The sequence below is a fragment of the Microtus oregoni genome, unplaced genomic scaffold, assembly GCF_018167655.1.
Source record: "Microtus oregoni isolate MIOR12 unplaced genomic scaffold, Mior012 000008F_ref0000371, whole genome shotgun sequence".
Classification (NCBI taxonomy): Eukaryota; Metazoa; Chordata; class Mammalia; order Rodentia; family Cricetidae; genus Microtus; species Microtus oregoni.
The window spans coordinates 35,999,531-36,018,162 of record NW_024543067.1 but is presented as its reverse complement, the minus strand read 5'-3'; positions in this window follow the sequence as shown (position 1 = coordinate 36,018,162).

Genomic DNA, 18,632 nt, shown 5'->3' with positions numbered 1-18,632 from the left:
AAAGCAACCTGGGGTAAGTGAAGTTTAAACAAGCCAGGACCAGCTGCTGCCTAGCAATGGTACTTATTGTGTATAGTGGACTGGGATCTTCTAATTCAATGAGCCACCCCCTGATAAAAAATTAATTACCAGGAAATGCCCACAGGCCAACCTTTTTTTTTTTTTTTTTTTGAGACAGGGTTTTTCCATAGCTTTGGAGCCTGTCCTCAAGCTAGCTCTTGTAGACCCGGCTGGCCTCGAACTCACAGGGATCAGATCGCCTTTTTATCTGTTTTTGGCTTTTGTAACTGTCTCCATCTCCATCAAAGGAAGCTTTGATGATGATGATGCTGTGAACATACATGTGTTGTAGTTATAAGGATAAACTTTTCAAAAGCAGTTAGGAATAATACTAATTTAGAAAAGTGTCTGTATTAAGGTTTTTCTGATATCTGTAACCTCACAAGTCATGAGAGGGTTGACTAGACTTTTAGTACCAGCCATTGTTTCAATCTCGTTCAGTAGGTGTTACATCCAAGTAGACAGCAGGTCATTTGCCTCCAAAGTGTTTATTCTCTTACTGAGCCTATGTACATAACTTGCAGTAATGTTTTGGTTCAAATGTATCACAGTTGACTAGGACATTTGACTTACTTCCCTCCCTTGACCGCATACATGGCACCTTCTGGTACTAGCTTACAGAGAGCAAACTTGATTTATTCTAGCCCTGTGTCCAAAGTGCCTGATATCTTCAGTAATAGGAACTTCCTTGATGGAGGAAGGTCATTGGCTAATAAATAAACTGCCTTTGCCCATTTTATAGGTTAGAACATAGGATGAGTGGAGTAATCAGAACAGAATGCTGGGAGGAAGAGGAAGTGAGCTTAGAGGCCATGCTCCACTCTCCCAGGCAGACGCGATGAAGATGGACCCAGGATGGACATAGGCTAGTGCACCTCAGGGCTACACACATTAATAGAAATGGGCCAGGCAGTGTTTAAATGAATACAGTTTTTGTGTTGTTATTTCGGGGCATAAGCTAGCCAGGCGTCCAGGAGCTGGGGCGGCAGGAATACAACCCGCAACTCCTTCAACACTTCCTTCTATTTCTTTTTTAAAAAATATTTATTTATTTATTATGTATACAATATTCTGTTGTGTGTCTGCCTGCAGGCCAGAAGATGGCATCAGATCTCATTTCAGATTGTTGTGAGCCACCATGTGGTTGCTGGGAATTGAACTCAGGACCTTTGGAAGAGCAGGCAATGCTCTTACCCACTGAGCCGTCTTTCCATCTTCCTTCTACTTCTTGGAGGCAACAAAAGGAAAACAAAAGTAGTCTATATTACTTTAAGTGTACTTGGATTCCCCTTACCAATCTCTCAAAAGGGATTTTCTAGGTCTGGCAATTGGATTTTTGTTAGATAGTATATGTCTCCCAGGGAAGATTATTATTATCTCAAGTTTCATAATTTTATTTAAACTCTGTACATATGTGCACACATATATCTATCATGTAAGTTTAGATAAATAACAGATGACCCCTTAAGACTTTTTCAAAAAGTCTTATTTTTATTTTTAGCTCTTCATTTTTTCTCTTTTTGTACTGGCATTGATTATAGCTTTCCATTAAATATCTCACACATATTTTCCATTTCTCCCTGCATATCACCTTTATTCAGCTACTTCCCTCCAGTGTTTTATAGATCTCTTCTCAAACCCTCCACCTCCTGCCAATGTAGATTTTTTACTTTTTTGTTTTTTTGAGACAGGGTTTTTCTGTGGCTTTGGAGTATATTCTGGTACAAGCTCTTGTAGACCAGGCTGGCCTTGAACTCACAGAGATCCATCTATCAATGCCTCCCTAGTGCTGATATTAAAGACATACACCATCATATCCCAGCAGTTTTTTTTACTTCTGTTTAATTTATTTTCACATTTTGGCAGTATTATTAGTTATATATGCATGTATGAAGATTTTGAGCTAGAAACTACAGAAAAAGGACCATTTAGCATTTGTTTTTCTGGGCCTGTTATGTCACTGAAAATACTATCTAGTTCTGTTGATTAACCTGCACACTTCACAATTTAATTTTTCTTCATTAATGAAAGGTATTTAATAATATATACATACAACATTGTCATTATCCATTCACCAATTGAAGGGTATGGGGGTAGTTTGTGTTTCCCAGCATTTGGTAATAGAACAGTAATTGACAATATGAAGCAGATACTTGTGAAGTACTATTTTGAGTCCTTTGAACATATGTCAAGAAGTGGGACACCTGGGTCTCATTGTGGATGTATTTGTAGCTTTCAGAGGATTCTCCAGTGATTTTGAGAATGGCTGTATTAGTTTGCATTACTGTCAACAAATAATGAGATTTCTTTTTTCCTCACATCTCACCAGCATTTGATGCCATTTGATTTGTTGATCTTAATCATTATGACTTCATTGAGATGAAATATCAGAGATATTTTATTGTCATCTCCCTAATTGTTCAAAATGAAAAACACTTTTGACATGAATATTAGCCATGTTTTTCTTCTATTGAAAATTATCTATTGAAATCTCTAGCTCTTTTTTCATTAAGTCATTTATTGACTCTTTGTTGAGTTCTTTATATGCTTTAATCCCAGCACTCGGGAGGCAGAGGCAGGCGGATCTCTGTGAGTTCGAGACCAGCCTGGTCTACAGAGCTAGTTCCAGGACAGGCTCCAAAGCCACAGAGAAACCCTGTCTCGAAAAACCAAAAAAAAAAAAAAAAAAAAAAAATGATTTGGATATAATTTTTTTGTCAGGCATATAGCTAGAAATCATGTGTCCTTATCTGTTGAAGCCCAGGAGGCAAATTCTCAGGTCTGCACCCAGGGTAGCATAAAGAATGCCTTCTCAGAACAACGACAAACTTAGGAAAATATTTTTTCTCTATCTTTGGGCTAGACTGTTCTATTTTTGGGTAAATAAGGAAACACATGCTTTCTGGTAGTAACTTAAGAAAACGGGGGAAATCACACACTTTCCTGATGGTAACTTTCTTTTTTACTTCATCTTGAATAATCTCTCTTTTTTGACAAACTTTCTACACAGTTATATCACTTTTCATGCAATTACATATCTCGCTTTACATACATATAGCTCTCCTGAACAGTTATACATATTTAAACACAGTCTCTCCCCCAGCTATATCTACTTTCTACACAGTCACACATTTCTATATGCAGTTACATATATTTCATATAGTTACATTCTCCACACATTCTTCATGCAGCTATATGCCTTCATACTTCTTCTTTATGCAGCCACACCCCTTTCCACCCAATTAGTTACACTCTCCACAAAGCCAGATACTTCTTCCTTCACATACATCCCTCATACACACATATCTCTCTTCTATACAGCTACTGTTTTTTATTTATCTACATTACTATCTTTGTGCCAGGACCATACAGTTTTTGTCACTATAGCTCTGTTATATAGCTTGAAATCTGGAATGCAAGTCCTCCCCAGTATTGTTTTTATTTCCCTCACAATTTTTTTCTATTTCTGTAAAGAATGTTTTAGATATTTTAATTGGAGGTTATTTTAATGCTAAATTTATTTTGTAAAATTTTCCTTTAGACCATATCAGTTCAACCGATAATGATCATAGACAACCTTTCTATTTCTAGTCTTTCTCAAGTTTCTTCAGAGACATACACTTTTAGAATTAGAATTTGTGGGAGTGGCTGACGAATGTTAGTTGTAACTTGAGACTCTCACCACAAGAGGGAGCCCATGTCCTATACCACCTAGATGACCCTGAACCATAGACTGTATATCCCTGAGACCTAGAAGACCTAGAGTAGAACCAAACATGACTGGAAAAAAATCACTGAAATGATGTCTAATAATATTATCCTGTATTCATACAGCATAATGAATACATTATGGTCATCATCATCCTATTATAGGTCTCATCATCAGAAAGGCTTCCTCCAGTAGCTGGTTGGACTGAATGAAGAGACGGGCAGAAAGACAGGGTCTAAATTGGTAATCAACATTGGATTACTCCCCTTTGAGATCAGGGAACCTCACAGAAAAGTAGAAGGATAGATCATAGGAGTCAGAGGGAATGGAGAACACAAAGAGAATATGGCCCACCAAAGCAACTAAACAGGCCCCACATGGCCTCATAGACTGATACGGCAAGCATAGTTCCTGTGTGGGTCTACACCAGGTCCTCTCTGTACATGTTATGACTATTAATTTGGTGTTTTCTTTTGTATAATTCCTAACAGAAGGAGAGGGTATATCTCTGACTGTTTTGCCTGCTCTTGAGACTGTTATCCTCTATTGGGATGCATTGTCCATCCTTGATATAAATGCTTTTGATTTGTCATATTGTGCTGTAGGAAATCCTTCACCCAGTAGCCTTTAAGTTACCAGCCCACTTGGGCATGAACTCTTATACTATAAATGCTGATTTAAAGTACACACTCCCTCTCTCTTCTTGTTGCTGGATTTTGTTCCCGTTTCCCCATTCATGCAGATGACTGTGATCTGTGAGTCTACCCCTAAATAAATAACCCTTTATTATACTCAATTTTGAACTAGTGTAGGATTTCATTTTAATTCATCTTCATCTGGTGCTCAAGGTGGATTCCAACTTCACATCTACTGGGTAGACAAGTCTAAAAGGCCCAAAAGGTCCATGGCTCAGAAGGTCTCCCACCTCAGCCCACCTGGCTTGATTTCACCTACTAAGCAGTTTTTTTGCAAAACCATGGCACAGCAGAGCTAAGCACAGTGGCTTGTGAATGTTTCTCCCCACACTGCCGCTTTCCCTGCCATGCATATTGACTTGTGCAGCTTCCAGTTTGTGTTCCCTGCTCTAGAACTCTGGGCTCCTTGCTCCCTGTATGGAACTGATTTCATTGCTTTTAATTTGTGAAGCAAATCATATTTGTCAGTATTTATCAGGCACCAAGGCAGGAAACCAAAGTGGTACATAGGACTGTTTGTGTCACCACCAGTCACAACACAGCCAATTGCATCTCTTTGCCATGTGGCTGAAACTGTGAAACCTGCTGGACAATAAAGATTATTACACCTTCAACAATTTACTGAAATCTCATAACTAAGCTAACTATTTGATTAATAAATTTGAAAGTCATATAATGACAGTATTACCATCCAAGAATTTAATAAACTTTTTACTTATACTATGAATTGTATTCTGTAAGGCTTATATGGTTTTTCCAATATAGCCATTTATTGGATATTGGGACTAAGCATTTTCATATTATATCCTTAAGAAATGGTTTGATAACAGAGCCAAGAATGTACTTTAGAAATGATATAGTATTTACAGTTTAATAATGGACAGCTAGAAGACAAGATTAATATCATTGAAAATCAAAAGTTAACTTAATACCGTTGAAAAGGATGGCTTTAATTTGACAGACAAAATTCAATCCATGTCAAAAGGTACTGAGAAATTATCTGAAAGAATTCACGTTGCTGAATTTGACAATCAATATCTGTTAAAAAGTTATAAAAGGTTTGTAGATAGAGTATCTCTCCAGGAAGGCAATCTGTACACTATCCAAATAATGTCCAAGGATGATATGTTATCTTTAAAAGAAAAACTTCATGCCTTGGAACCACATGCACAGAATGAGGACTAGAGGCTGGGTGCCTCAATGAAATTACTAGAAATATATACAGGCCAGGAGATCCAGGCTTGACAAAAGACAGTAGTACAAAAGTTTGAGAAAAAATGAGGAGATTATAGGAGCTGATGAGCAGGAAAAGAAGGCACAAGGACAAGATTCAACATCACCAGTAGTTGTCAGAGATGACTTACCCAGGGTTTTAGCTTCCTACCCTGCAACCAACTCTGAAAAAGCATCAACTTCTAAATGCCCAATAGGATCCAAAGAAGGTAGATGGATACCAATAGGAATGAGTGATCTAAAAAATAAATTAAGCAAGCAGTATTATCTTATGGCTTGCATTCCATATTTGTTAGAGAGATGGTAACAACATAGGCTCCAGGCATTAAGGCTACCTTACACAAATGGCTTCAGTTAGTTTAAGCAGTCCAGGAAGATGGGCCCCAACTGAATAGAAATGCTATTTGAGAGAAGAGGCAAAAATTTTATTTTATTTTATTTTTTTTTTGAATTCCAGAATATATATATATTTATTTATTTTTCTTTGTTTTTTTGTTTGTTTATTAATTCTTTTTTTTTATTGAGAAAAGGAAAAAAAATGTTTCCCCCTCCTCCCAGCCTCCCATTTCCCTCCCCCTCCTCCCACCATTCTCTCCCTCCCCCACCCTTCTCCCCCTCCCTCACTCCTCCCCCCCTCCCTCTCCAGTCCAAAGAGCAGTCAGGGTTCCCTGCCTGTAGAAAGTCCAAGGTCATCCCCCCTCCATCCATGTCTAGGAAGGTGAACATCCAAACTGGCTAGGCTCCCACAAAGCCCGAACATGAAGTAGGATGAAAACCCCGTGCCATTGTCCTTGGCCTCTCATCAGCCCTCATTGTTCGCCATGTTCAGAGAGTCCGGTTTTATCTCATGCTTTTTCAGTCATAGTCCAGCTGGCCTTGGGGAGCTCCCAATAGATCAGCCCCACTGTCTCAGTGGGTGGGTGCACCCCTAGTGGTCCTGACTTCCTTGCTCATCTTCTCCCTCCTTCTGCTCCTCACTGGGGCCTTGGGAACTCAGTCCAGTGCTCCAGTGTGGGTCTCTGTCTCTATCTCAATCCATCACCAGATGAAGGTTCTATGGTGATATGCAAGATATTCGTCAGTATTTCTTTTTGTTTAACTTTTTTTTATTGAGAAAAGTAGAAAAAAACAAGTTTCCTCCTCCTCCCAGCTTCCCATTTTCCTCCCCCTCCTCCCACCCTTCTCCCCCTCCTCCCACCCTTCTTCTTCTCCCCCCACTCCTCTCCCCCTCCCTCGCCAGTCCAAAGAGCAGCAAGGGTTCCCTGCCCTGTGGTAAGTCCTAGGTCCTCCCCCCTCCGTTCATTTCTAGAAAAGTATAGGATAGGGTCGTTTCAGGTTCCCTATCCTCATCTGCCCATGGAACTAACTGGGGATATCGCCTTGGGCTCCTGGGAGCCACTCTAGGTTCAAGTCTCTTGCCAACCCTAAGGTGACTCCCTTAACTAAGAATTGTGGTTCCATGCTCCTCTATCAAGCGTTCCTTTATCCCAATCATCCTGTTTCCCCAAGTTCCCCACATCCTCCCCTTCTTACTTTACTCTCCCCATCTATCCCTTACCCCAAACCCACCCCACCCCCAAGATACCACTTTCCTCCCCGGCAATTTTGTCTACTTTCCATAGGCAAGAGGGTAACTATATGTTATTCCTTGGGATGACCTTCTTATTTAGCTTCTTTAGGTTCACCAATTGTAGACTCCGTGACCCTTATTTATGGATGGAAACCAATTATGAGTGAGTACATCCCATGTTCCTCTTTTTGGGTCTGGGTTACCTCACTCAGTATAGTGTTTTCTATTTGCATCCATTTGCATGCAAAATTCGAGAAGTCATTGTTTTTTACCACAGCTTAGTACTCTACTGTGTATATATTCCACACTTTCTTCATTCATTCTTCCATTGAAGGACATCTAGGTTGTTTCCAGGATCTGGATATTACAAATAATACTGTTATGAACATAGTTGAACAAATGCTTTTGTCATATGATCGAGCATTTCTTGGGTATATTCCCAAGAGTGGTATGGCTGGGTCTAGGGGTAGGTTGATCCCGAATTTCGTGAGAAACCGAAACACAGATTTCCAAAGTGGTTGCACAAGATTGCATTCCCACCATCAATGGATGAGTGTACCCCTTCCTCCACAGCCTCTCCAGCAAAGGCTATCATTGGTGTTTTTGATTTTAACCGTTCTGACAGGTGTAAGATGATATCTCAAAGTTGTTTTGATTTGCATTTCCCTGATCCCTAAGGAGGTTGAGCATGACCTTAAGTGTCTTTTAGCCATTTGAACTTCTTCTGTTGAGAATTCTCTGTTCAGTTCAGTGCCCCATTTTTAATTGGGTTAATTAGCATTTTAAAGTCTAGTTTCTTGAGTTCTCTATATATTTTGGAGATCAGACCTTTGTCTGTTGCGGGGTTGGTGAAGATCTTCTCCCAGTCAGTAAGTTGCCTTTTTGTCTTATTGACAGTGTCCTTTGCTTTACAGAAGCTTCTCAGTTTTAGTAGGTCCCATTTATTCAATGTTGCCCTTATTGTCTGTGCTGCTGGTGTTATACCTAGGAAGCAATTTCATGTGCCCATCTGTTGTAGGGTACTTCCCACTTTCTCTCCTATCAGGTTCAGTGTGTTCTGACTGATATTGAGGTCTTTAATTCATTTGGACTTGAGTTTTGTGCATGGTGATAGATATGGGTCTATTTTCATTCTTCTACAGGTTGACATCCAGTTGTGCCAGAACCATGTGTTAAAGATACTTTCTTTCTTCCATTGTATACTTTTAGCTCCTTTATCGAAAATCAGGTGTTCATAGGTTTTTGGGTTAAAAACTGGGTCTTCTATACAATTCCATTGGTCAACTTCTCTGTTTTTATGCCAGTACCACACTGTTTTCATTACTGTAGCTCTGTAATAGAGTTTGAAGTCAGGGATGGTAATGCCTCCAGAAGATCCTTTATTGTATAAGATTGTTTTGGCTATCCTGGTTTTTTTGTTTTTCCATATAAAGTTGACTATTGTCCTCTCAAGATCTGTGAAGAATTTTGATGGGACCTTGATGGGGATTGCATTGAATCTATAAATTGCCTTTGGTAGAATTGCCATTTTTACTATGTTGATCCACCCAATCCAAGAGCAGAAGAGGTCCTTCCATTTTCTGGTATCCTCCTCAATTTCTTTCTTCAGTGCCTTAAAGTTCTTGTCAAATAGATCTTTCACTTCCTTGGTTAGAGTTACCCCAAGATATTTTATGCTATTTGTGGCTATCGTGAAAGGTGAAGCTTCTCTGATTTTCCTCTCTGCTTCCATATCCTTAGTGTATAGGAAGGCCACTGATTTTTTGGAGTTGATCTTGTATCCTGCCACATTACTAAATGTGTTTATCAGTTGTAGGAGTTCTTTGGTTGAGTTTTTGGGGTCGCTTAAGTATACTATCATATCATCTGCAAATAACTAAAGCTTAACTTCTTCCTTTCCAATACGAATCCCCTTCATCCCCTTATGTTGTCTTATTGCTATTGCTAGAACTTCAAGCACTATATTGAAGAGGTATGGTGAGAGTGGGCAGCCTTTTTGTGTTCCTGATTTTGGTGGGATGGCTTTGAGTTTTTCTCCGTTTAATTTAATGGTAGCTTCAGCTTGCTGTAAATAGCTTTTATTATATTTAGGTGTGACCCTTGTATCCCTAATCTCTCCAAGACCTTTATCATAAAGGGGTGTTGAATTTTGTCAAATGCTTTTTCAGCATCTAATGAAATGATCATATGGTTTTTTTTCCTTTCAGTTTATCCATATGGTGGATTACATTGATAGATTTTCGTATGTTGAACCAGCCCTGAATCTCTGGGATGAAGCCTATTTGATCATAATGGATAATTTTTCTAATGTGTTCTTGGGTTCAGTTTGCCAGTATTTTATTGAGAATTTTTGCATCAATATTCATGAGTGAGATAGGCCTGTAATTCTCTTTCTTGGTTGGATCTTTGTGTGATTTTGGTATCAGGGTAATGTAGCTTTGTAAAAGGAATTTGGCAATGACTCTTCTGTTTCTATATTGTGAAATACATTCAGGATTATAGGTATTAGGTCTTCTTGGAAGTTCTGGTAGAATTCTGCATTGAAACCATCTGGTCCTGGGCTTTTTTTGGAAGGGAGATTTTTGATAACAATTTCTAGTTCTTCGCAACTAACAGGTTTATTTAGATCGTTCACCTGGTCTTGGTTTAGCTTTGGTATATGGTACTTATCTAAAAAAAAAAAACCATTTCTTTTGCATTTTCCAGTTTCGTGGCATACAGGCTTTTGTAGTAAGATCTAATGATTCTCTGAATTTCCTCTGTGTCTGTGTTTATGTCCCCCTTTTCATTTCTGATCTTATTTATTTGTGTGTTTTCTCTCTGTCATTTAGTTAGTTTGGATAGGGGTTTGTCGATCTTGTTGATTCTCTCCAAGAACCAACTTTTTGTTTCATTGATTCTTTGGACTGTTTCCTGTGTTTCTATTTTGTTGATTTCCACCCTCAGTTTGATTATTTCCAGTCTTCTACTCCTCCTGGGCGTGTCTGCTTCTTTTTTTTTTCTAGAGCTTTCAGGTGTGCTGTTAAGTCCCCAATGTATGCTTTCTCTGTTTTCTTTAAGTGGGCACTTAGTGCTATGAATTTTCCTCTTAGAACTGTTTTCATCATGTCCCATAGGTTTGAGTATGTTGTCTCTTTATTTTCATTAAATTCAAGGAAGACTTTAATTTCATTCTTAATTTCTTCCTTGACCCAGGTGTGGTTCAGTAGTTGACTGTTCAGTTTCCATGAGTTTGTTGGCTTTCTGGGGGTAGCATTGTTGTTGCCTTCTAACTTTAGTCCGTGGTGATCTGATAAGACGCAGGTGGACACTGATATTTTTTTTGTATCTGTGGAGGTTTCCTTTGTTTCCGAGTCTGTGGTCAATTTTCAAGAAGGTTCCATGAGCTGCAGAGAAGAAGGTTTGTTCTTTCCTATTTGGGTGGAGTATTCTATAGATGTCTGTTAAGTCAATTTGTTTTATTACCTCCAACAATTCTCTTAATTCTCTATTAGGTTTCTGTCTGATTGACCTGTCCATTGGTGAGAGAGGTGTGTTGAAGTCTCCTACTACTAGTGTGTGTGTTTTGATGTCTGCCTTGAGTTTTAGTAATATTTCTTTTACAAAAGTGTTTGCTTTTATATTAGGGGCGTAGATATTCAGGATTGAGACTTCATCCTGATGAATTGTTCCTGTTATGAGTATAAAGTGTCCATCTCGATCTCTTTTGTTTGATTTTAGTTTGAAGTCAGTTTTGTTAGAAATTAGTATTGCCACACCTGCTTTTTTCTTAGGACCATTTGCTTGAAACACCTTTTCCCAACCCTTTACTCTGAGTAGATGTCTGTCTTTGTGGTTGAGATGTGTTTCTTGCAAACAGCAGAATGTTGGATCCTATTTTCGTATCCAATCTCTTAGCCTGTGCCTTTTTATAGGTGAATTTAACCCATTAATATTAAGTGATATTAATGACCAGTGGTTGTTTACTCTTGTTATTCTTATTGTTTTAGGTAGTAGAGTTTGTGTGTCTCCCTTCTTTGAGTTGTGCTAATGAAGGTTCGCTAGATGCCTCAGTTATTGTAGGCAGTGTTGGCAATGTTGGGTTCCTTAGGTTGCGATTTTCCTTCTATTACTTTCTGTAGGGCTGGATTTGTGGCTACATATTGTTTAAATTTGTTCTTATCCTGGAATGTCTTGATTTCTCCATTGATAGTGAACAGTAGCTTGGCTGGGTATAGTAGTTTGGGTTTGAATCCATGTTCTCTTTGCTTTTGAAGTACCTCTATCCAGGACCTTCTGGCTTTCATGGTTTCCATAGAGAAGTCAGGTGTAAGTCTGATTGGTTTGCCTTTATAAGTTACTTGGCCTTTTTCCTTTGCAGCTCTTAATATTCTTTCTTTAACCTGTGTATTTAGTGTTTTGATTATTATATGGCAAGGAGATGTTTTTCTTTGAGCCAGTCTGTTTGGTGTTCTGTATGCTTCTTGAATATTCAAAAGAATATCTTTTTTTATGTTGGGAAAGTTTTCTTCCATAATTTTGTTAAAAATATTTTCTGGGCCTTTGAACTGTGACTCTTCTCCTTCTGCTATTCCTATTATTCTTAGGTTTGGTCTTTTTATTGTGTCCCATATTTCCTGAATGTTTTGTGATGAGAATTTGTTTTCTTTGCTGTTTTCTTTGATCAGTTTGTTTATTTTCTCTATGGTGTCCTCAGAATCTGAGATTCTTTCTTCTATCTCTTGTATTCTATTGATTATACTTGTTTCTGTAGGCTCTGCTCGTTGACCTAGATTTTCCCTATCTAACTGGTTCTCCGTTTGTGTTTTCTTCCTTGCTTCCATTTCAGTTTTCAATTATTGAACTGTTTCCATTACCTGTTTGATCATTTTTTCTTGGTTTCCCAGGGTATCATTTACGCATTTACTCATTTCTTCAAACTTTTGGTTATACTTCTCATCCATTTCTATAAGGGCGATTTTTACATGTTGTTTAAGGGACTCTATTGCTTTCATAAAGTCATTTTTTTCCACTTCTTCTGTGTTAGGTTGTTCAAGTCCTTCTGTTGTAAGATCATTGGGTTCTGGTGTTTTCATGTTGTTTTTCAGATTGTTGGGTGAATTCTTGCCTTAGCGCCTGCCCATCTCCTCCTATTGATGCTATCTAATGGGTCTTTTAAAACAGGAACAGGTTTTCCTGCTGACCAGGGGCCCCACTTACAAAATGCTTTCTCTCCGTTTCCTGGGTCCTGCCGCTGGCCAACATCTCTTTCACCACTCAGAAGGGTCTTCAGGACCAGGACCAGACTAGGCTCCCCATTAGCCAGGAACCTCTCCAACAAAAGGCCTACCCCTCTGCAGGCCAGCCACCAAAACAGGGAAACTCCCATTGCCCTCTGCCCCAAGCTCCCTATCCAGCGCCCAAATAGGCTAAACTGGGTGATCCTGTGGCCCCACGGAAAGGAGGGGGAGTGAAGGAGGCCCCTGGGTGCAAGCTGCAATATGCCAGGGAGAGAGATGTCACAGCAGAGGAGGAGCAGCCCCAGCAGAGGGGACCAGCCCTTGCAGGCTAACCGGGGAGTCAAGGGAGTTGGGGAATGCCCCTGTTCCATTTCCTGTGTCCCGTAGCAGGCCAGGAACACTCTCCCCACTCAGGCTGATCTTCAGGGACAGGACCAGGCTCCTTGTTCGCCCGTGGACCTCACCTATAAAAGGTCTACCACTCTGCAGGCCAGGCCCCCAAAAACCTACTTGATTTAGTTGTAGTGTGGCAAATTGCTCTCAGTGTGGGCTTCACTGTTTCAGGTTTGAACTATCCCACATCCGCCAAAGGGGTCTGTGCGCCGGGGTCCGCTTCCGGGTTTGTGCACCCCAAGGCAAAAATTTTAGAACAACAGGAAAAAGCAGATCTTGGGGCTTCCCAAAATCAAATTCTTGACAAGGGCACTTATGCTGATGCACGGGCTAAAGCATTTTATAATGAACAAATCTTGTCTCTATGCCACAAAGCAGCCTTAAATTCTTGGGACAGGATTTAAGAACTAGGAAATCTAATTGAATCATATACCAGGGTTAAACATGGCCACAGAAAATCCTTTAGTGACATTTTACAAAGATTAACTGAGGCTGTAAAAGTAGGAGTAACAGACCCAAAACTAGACATGTACTTATTGATCTCTGGCCTCTGAAAATGCCAACTTAGAATTCAAAAAGGTTAGATCAGCACCAATGAATGAATGGATCCTCCATACAATGACCATTGAGACATTTAACTATAGTACTGAGTCTTGTGTAGGAGAAGCAATTTCCAAAAGAAAGAGGAGACATCAAAATGCCAAATGTTTTAATTGTGGTAGAAAAGGACATTTGAGAAGGGATTTTAGATAAGGAATTCCTAGAAATAATGTCTCCTCTGGAAATGGCAAAAATAAAAATATCAACCTTATAGATGAAAGCTAAGAGTACCTAAAATGGCATTGTAATTCTGGGTTTGATAGATACTGATGTGGAAATGAATATTATTACTCCAGAATTTTGGCACCCAAATTGGCCTTTTCAAGAAGCAGATGTTCAATTCCTATGAATTAGAAACATATCTCAATTGAAACAAAGCTCCAGATAGGTTGAATGCATAGGGCCAGAAGGAAAAGAGGAAGGCTGAGGCCATATGTGGCTAATATTGCAGTGAATTTATGGGGTCATGACCTGCTACAGCAATGGAATACCCAGATTAACATTCCTGAAGTCCCAAATACTTATATTTCTGGGAAGGATATTATAAGGTACAAGAGCCATTCTGGCTGTACAAGAACACAAAGCAACTAGCAAACCTTTAGAGGCACCAACAATCCTATCTTTAAAATGGTTAATGAAGAAACCAATATGGGTCAAACAATGTCTGTTAACAAATGACAAATTGCAAGCTTTAGAACAGCTTGTACAGAAGCAACTGGATGCTCACCATATTGAAGAATCATCCGGCACTTGGAATTCTCCTGTATTTGTTGTTAAAAAGAAATCTGGTAAATGGAAAATGATGACAGATGTATGAGCTGTTAACAAAGTAATTCAACCTACAGGAACTCTACAATATGGAATTACTCTGCCTTCTTTATTACCAAAAGGATGGCCTCCTATACTTACTGGTTTAAAAGACTGTTTCTTCACTATACCTTTACAAGGAAAGGATAGAGAAAAGTTTTCCTTCACAGTGCCTACATATAATAATTCTCAGTCTAGTAAGAGATACAAGTGGACCATTTAACACAGGGAATGCTCAATAGTCCTACCCTGTGCAAATATTTTGTAAGTCAGCCATTGAAAATAATATGTAAACAATTTCCTAAATCTATAATTTACCATTACATATCTAATTCAAATGTAGGTACTTTAGAGAGAATATTTGAAGAAGTAAAGAAAATTTTGCCAAAATGAGGATTGCATATTTCTCCTGAAAAAAAATACAGACAGGAGATTCTGTCAATTACCTAGGTTATAAAATAAGTTTACAGAAAATTAGAACACAAAAGGCACAAATTAAGATATACAGATTGCAGACCATCAACAATTTTCAAAGATTGTTAGGAGACATTTCCAGTCTATGAACAAGTGTTGGGATAATACCTGACCTAATAGTTCATTTGAACAACACTGTAAATGGGGACAAACTCTTAAATAGTTCCAGGGAAATAAGAGCTGCAGCTGAAAAGAAATTGATTGTTGTTGAAGAAAAATTATAGGAGTCATGTGTGCATAGGGTGAATCTAAGTCTTAATTGTATTCTAGTCATATTGCCTTCCAGAATTTCCCCTACAGAAATTTTAATGGAAAGGGAAGATATTATCTTAGAATATGTTTGCCACATAAGCCAAGTAAAAAATTAAAAACTTATGTGGAAAAAGTCTCTGAAATAATCATAAAAGAAAATTTGAGACATCGTCAACTAGCAGGAATAGATCCAGCAGAGATTGTAGTGCCTTTTTACTACTGATTAAATTAAAAATTATGTGAAGACAATGAACCTTGGCAAAGAACTTGTTCTAATTTTTTAGGAGAGATTAGTGGCATTTATCCCAAAAGTTATAGCGTTAACCTTATGAAGAAAACTACTTGGTTCCTTCCATGCGTTGTACGTGACACACCATTAACTGGAGCCCATATATTCTATACTGATGTAAATAAATGAGGAAAGGCTGGTTACAAATCAGAAGATTTCAGTAAGGTGGAACAAAGCCCTAATAATTTTGTCTGAAAGTAGAATTATATGTAAGTCTCAAAGTACTAAGGAATTTTAAAGAATCTCTCAATATAGTTACTAACTCACAATATGCAGAAAGAGTTGTCTTGTATATTGAAACTGCTGAATTTATACAAGATGATACATAATTAACTTCATTATTCATACAGATTCAAGACACAAACAGGAATAGGCTCTATTTCATGTACACAACACACAACCAATCCCATATGAGTCTGCTCAGTCCTCTAGCACAAGGTAATGCAGAAATTGATCAATTCTTGATTGGAAGTGTGCTGAAGTTTTCAGAATTTCATAAGAAACATCATGTCAATAACAAAGGTTTAAAGAAAGAGTTTCCTATTATATGACAACAATCTAAGGAGATTATTAAGAGATGTCCTCATTGCTCTTTCTATAATCAAACACCATTAACTACAGGGAGTAACCCAAAGGGTACTCAAAGAAATAAAATCTGACAGATGCATGTTTTCCACTTTGCAGATATTGGAAAATTAAAATATTTATACCATACCATTGACACTTATTTAGGTTTTTAATCAGCAACTGCTTTGAACTCAGAAAAGACTGATTTAGTAATCATACATTTATTAAAAGTTAGGGCCATCATGAGCATACCTTCACAAATAAAGATAGATAATGGTCCAGCATATGTCTTGAAAAATGAAATATTTTTTGCTTATTATAATATAAAGTATATCACAGCTACACCAAACAATACTACAATGCTACAGGTTAGGCAGTTGTAGAGAGATCAGATAGAGCTATAAAGGATATGCTAAACACACAGAAGGGGATAGAAAATACCCCCAGAAATAGATTGCATAGTGCTTTATTAACCTTGAATTTTCTTAACACTAATGAGAAATGAACAACAGCAGCAGAAAGACATTGGATAATAGAAAGAACTTCTGAATTAAATCAGCCGTTGTATTTCAAGGAAGTGTTGACCCCAAAATGGGAACAGGAGATGTGCTACTTGGGGAAGGGATTTCACTCTTGCTTCCACAGGAGAAGAATAGCTAATGATATCATCAAAATTAATAAAGATTCATTTTGAAAAAGAGAAACCTCTTGAGGAGGAGAAATGATGGCTCATCCACATGGGTGACAACCATACAGGTCTTAAGGAAAACTCATAAGGGTTGGGACAAAGTTCTGTTCTTGTCTTTGCAGGAAAATACTCATCTTCAAAATGTCAAGAGACCCTGGACATATAAATACCTAAAGAGGAAACAATAATTAACTAGATAGGATTATCAGGAAAGGAGAATTATGACTTTGGAAGACAGGTCATTTAAGGATAAGAATCACCGAATGTGTGTGTGTGTGTGTGTGTGTGTGTGCGCACATACTATAATAATGGTTATACCTACTATAATAATAGTCATGACAATGGCTCTGTCCTCTAAATCCAAGTGTGTTGTTAAAAAGTAATTCAGAGTTTTTTTCTCATGTCAAGGGCCATCTGGTATGGGACAGAGAGAAGAAAGAATTTAGGAAATATTTTACTTTTCTTCATATGTAATTTTGTCTCTATTGTCTCTATCATACCTTCCATAGAATATATGTCTGTATAAATAATGTTTAAATTTCCCAAGATGAGCAATGAATTTTTCTGCAGTAATCTTTGAAGTTTCCAGGAGGAAGATGGGGCCCCACAACAACAAATCTTCCTGGTTTATATGACATTATGATGCTGATAGCAATACTATAAGACCTGTTTTGAGTACCAGCTGCTCAAGGTGGTTCCAACTTGATTAGCTGAAATGGTGCACCTTTTTACAGTGTTCTGGCCAGAGCTCCAAATAGGATCTTCAGAAAGACAATACTGAATACTCAGAGTCTATTTGCAATTATACCAGGCAGTAATCTTGGAACTTAACCATCATTTTACTTTCACAGGATACCATAGAAAGTATATCACCCTCATGACAGCTGGAAGTAATTCTAGAAGACAACATCATCTCTCCCAACAAAGTTTGTTCTCAGGATTAGGGTCATCATTTAGGAGTTGATTATAACTGGTATGAGATTTAGGTTGGGGTGAAAATTATGTAGGCTCAGGAATCTCTTTTGAAAAGAAGAGGGAAATTGGATGGGATAATAGATTAGTATGAGCTTACTCACACTAATAATACTAGTGTGTAATAAAGTGAATACTTGTGAGCTATTATTTATAGGCAATTTACATTTGTATGGATTCTTGCATATTAATACAAATTTAAATTATACTGAATGTGTCCCTATTTCTGTCTACAGTATTGATACACCTAGGCAAATTTATTTTGTCATATTGTATGCATGCATACTTCTACTGCTGCTTAAGACATTTTGTATATTGATACAATTTTAGAATGTATTTATTATATTGCACTATACATTTTAACCTCTGATCAAGATACTTATACATTGTTTACATTTTGAGGTCATTGTCCTCATTTGCTGCATAGTTGCTTAAAGATTGTTTATCCTTTACTTAAGAGCCAATATTTACTTATGTGTGAGTATTCACCATGTTTGTCTTTCTGAGTCTGAATTAACTCAGTCAGAATGAATTTTTCTAGTTCATCCATTTGCCTTCAAATTTTATGATGTTATTGTTTTTTACAGCTGAGTAATACTACATTGTGTAAATATAGCATGTTTCTTTTTAACATCCATCTTAAATATTGTATACTGTTTCATCCTGTTTAGATTTCATCCTTTGTAGGTCTACTCTTTTCTGAAGAGAATATGGAAGAGAATGGATCTGTGGGACAGGAGAGGTGGGGGCAAGAAGGGAGGAGTTAAAAAAAAGGGGAAACTGTGGTTGGGATGTATTGTATGAGAAAAGAATCTATTTTCGGTTGCTAATATAAGAGTTTTTCAATGTAAGTGCTTAGTTCTATGAACTCTTCTGTTAAAACTGAATTCATTGTGTTCCATTACTTTAGGTATGCTGTGTGTTCACAATAATTTAGTTTTTTAAAGTTTTAATTTCTGTCTTGTTCTATTCATTCAATGTGAGTGTCTCAGTTTCCATGAGGTTCTAATCTTTCTCTTGTTTTTGATTGCTGTTGATATTCAGTTTTAAGCAGAGGTGGTCAAATATGATGCAGAGTTATTTTAATTTTCTTATATCTATTGA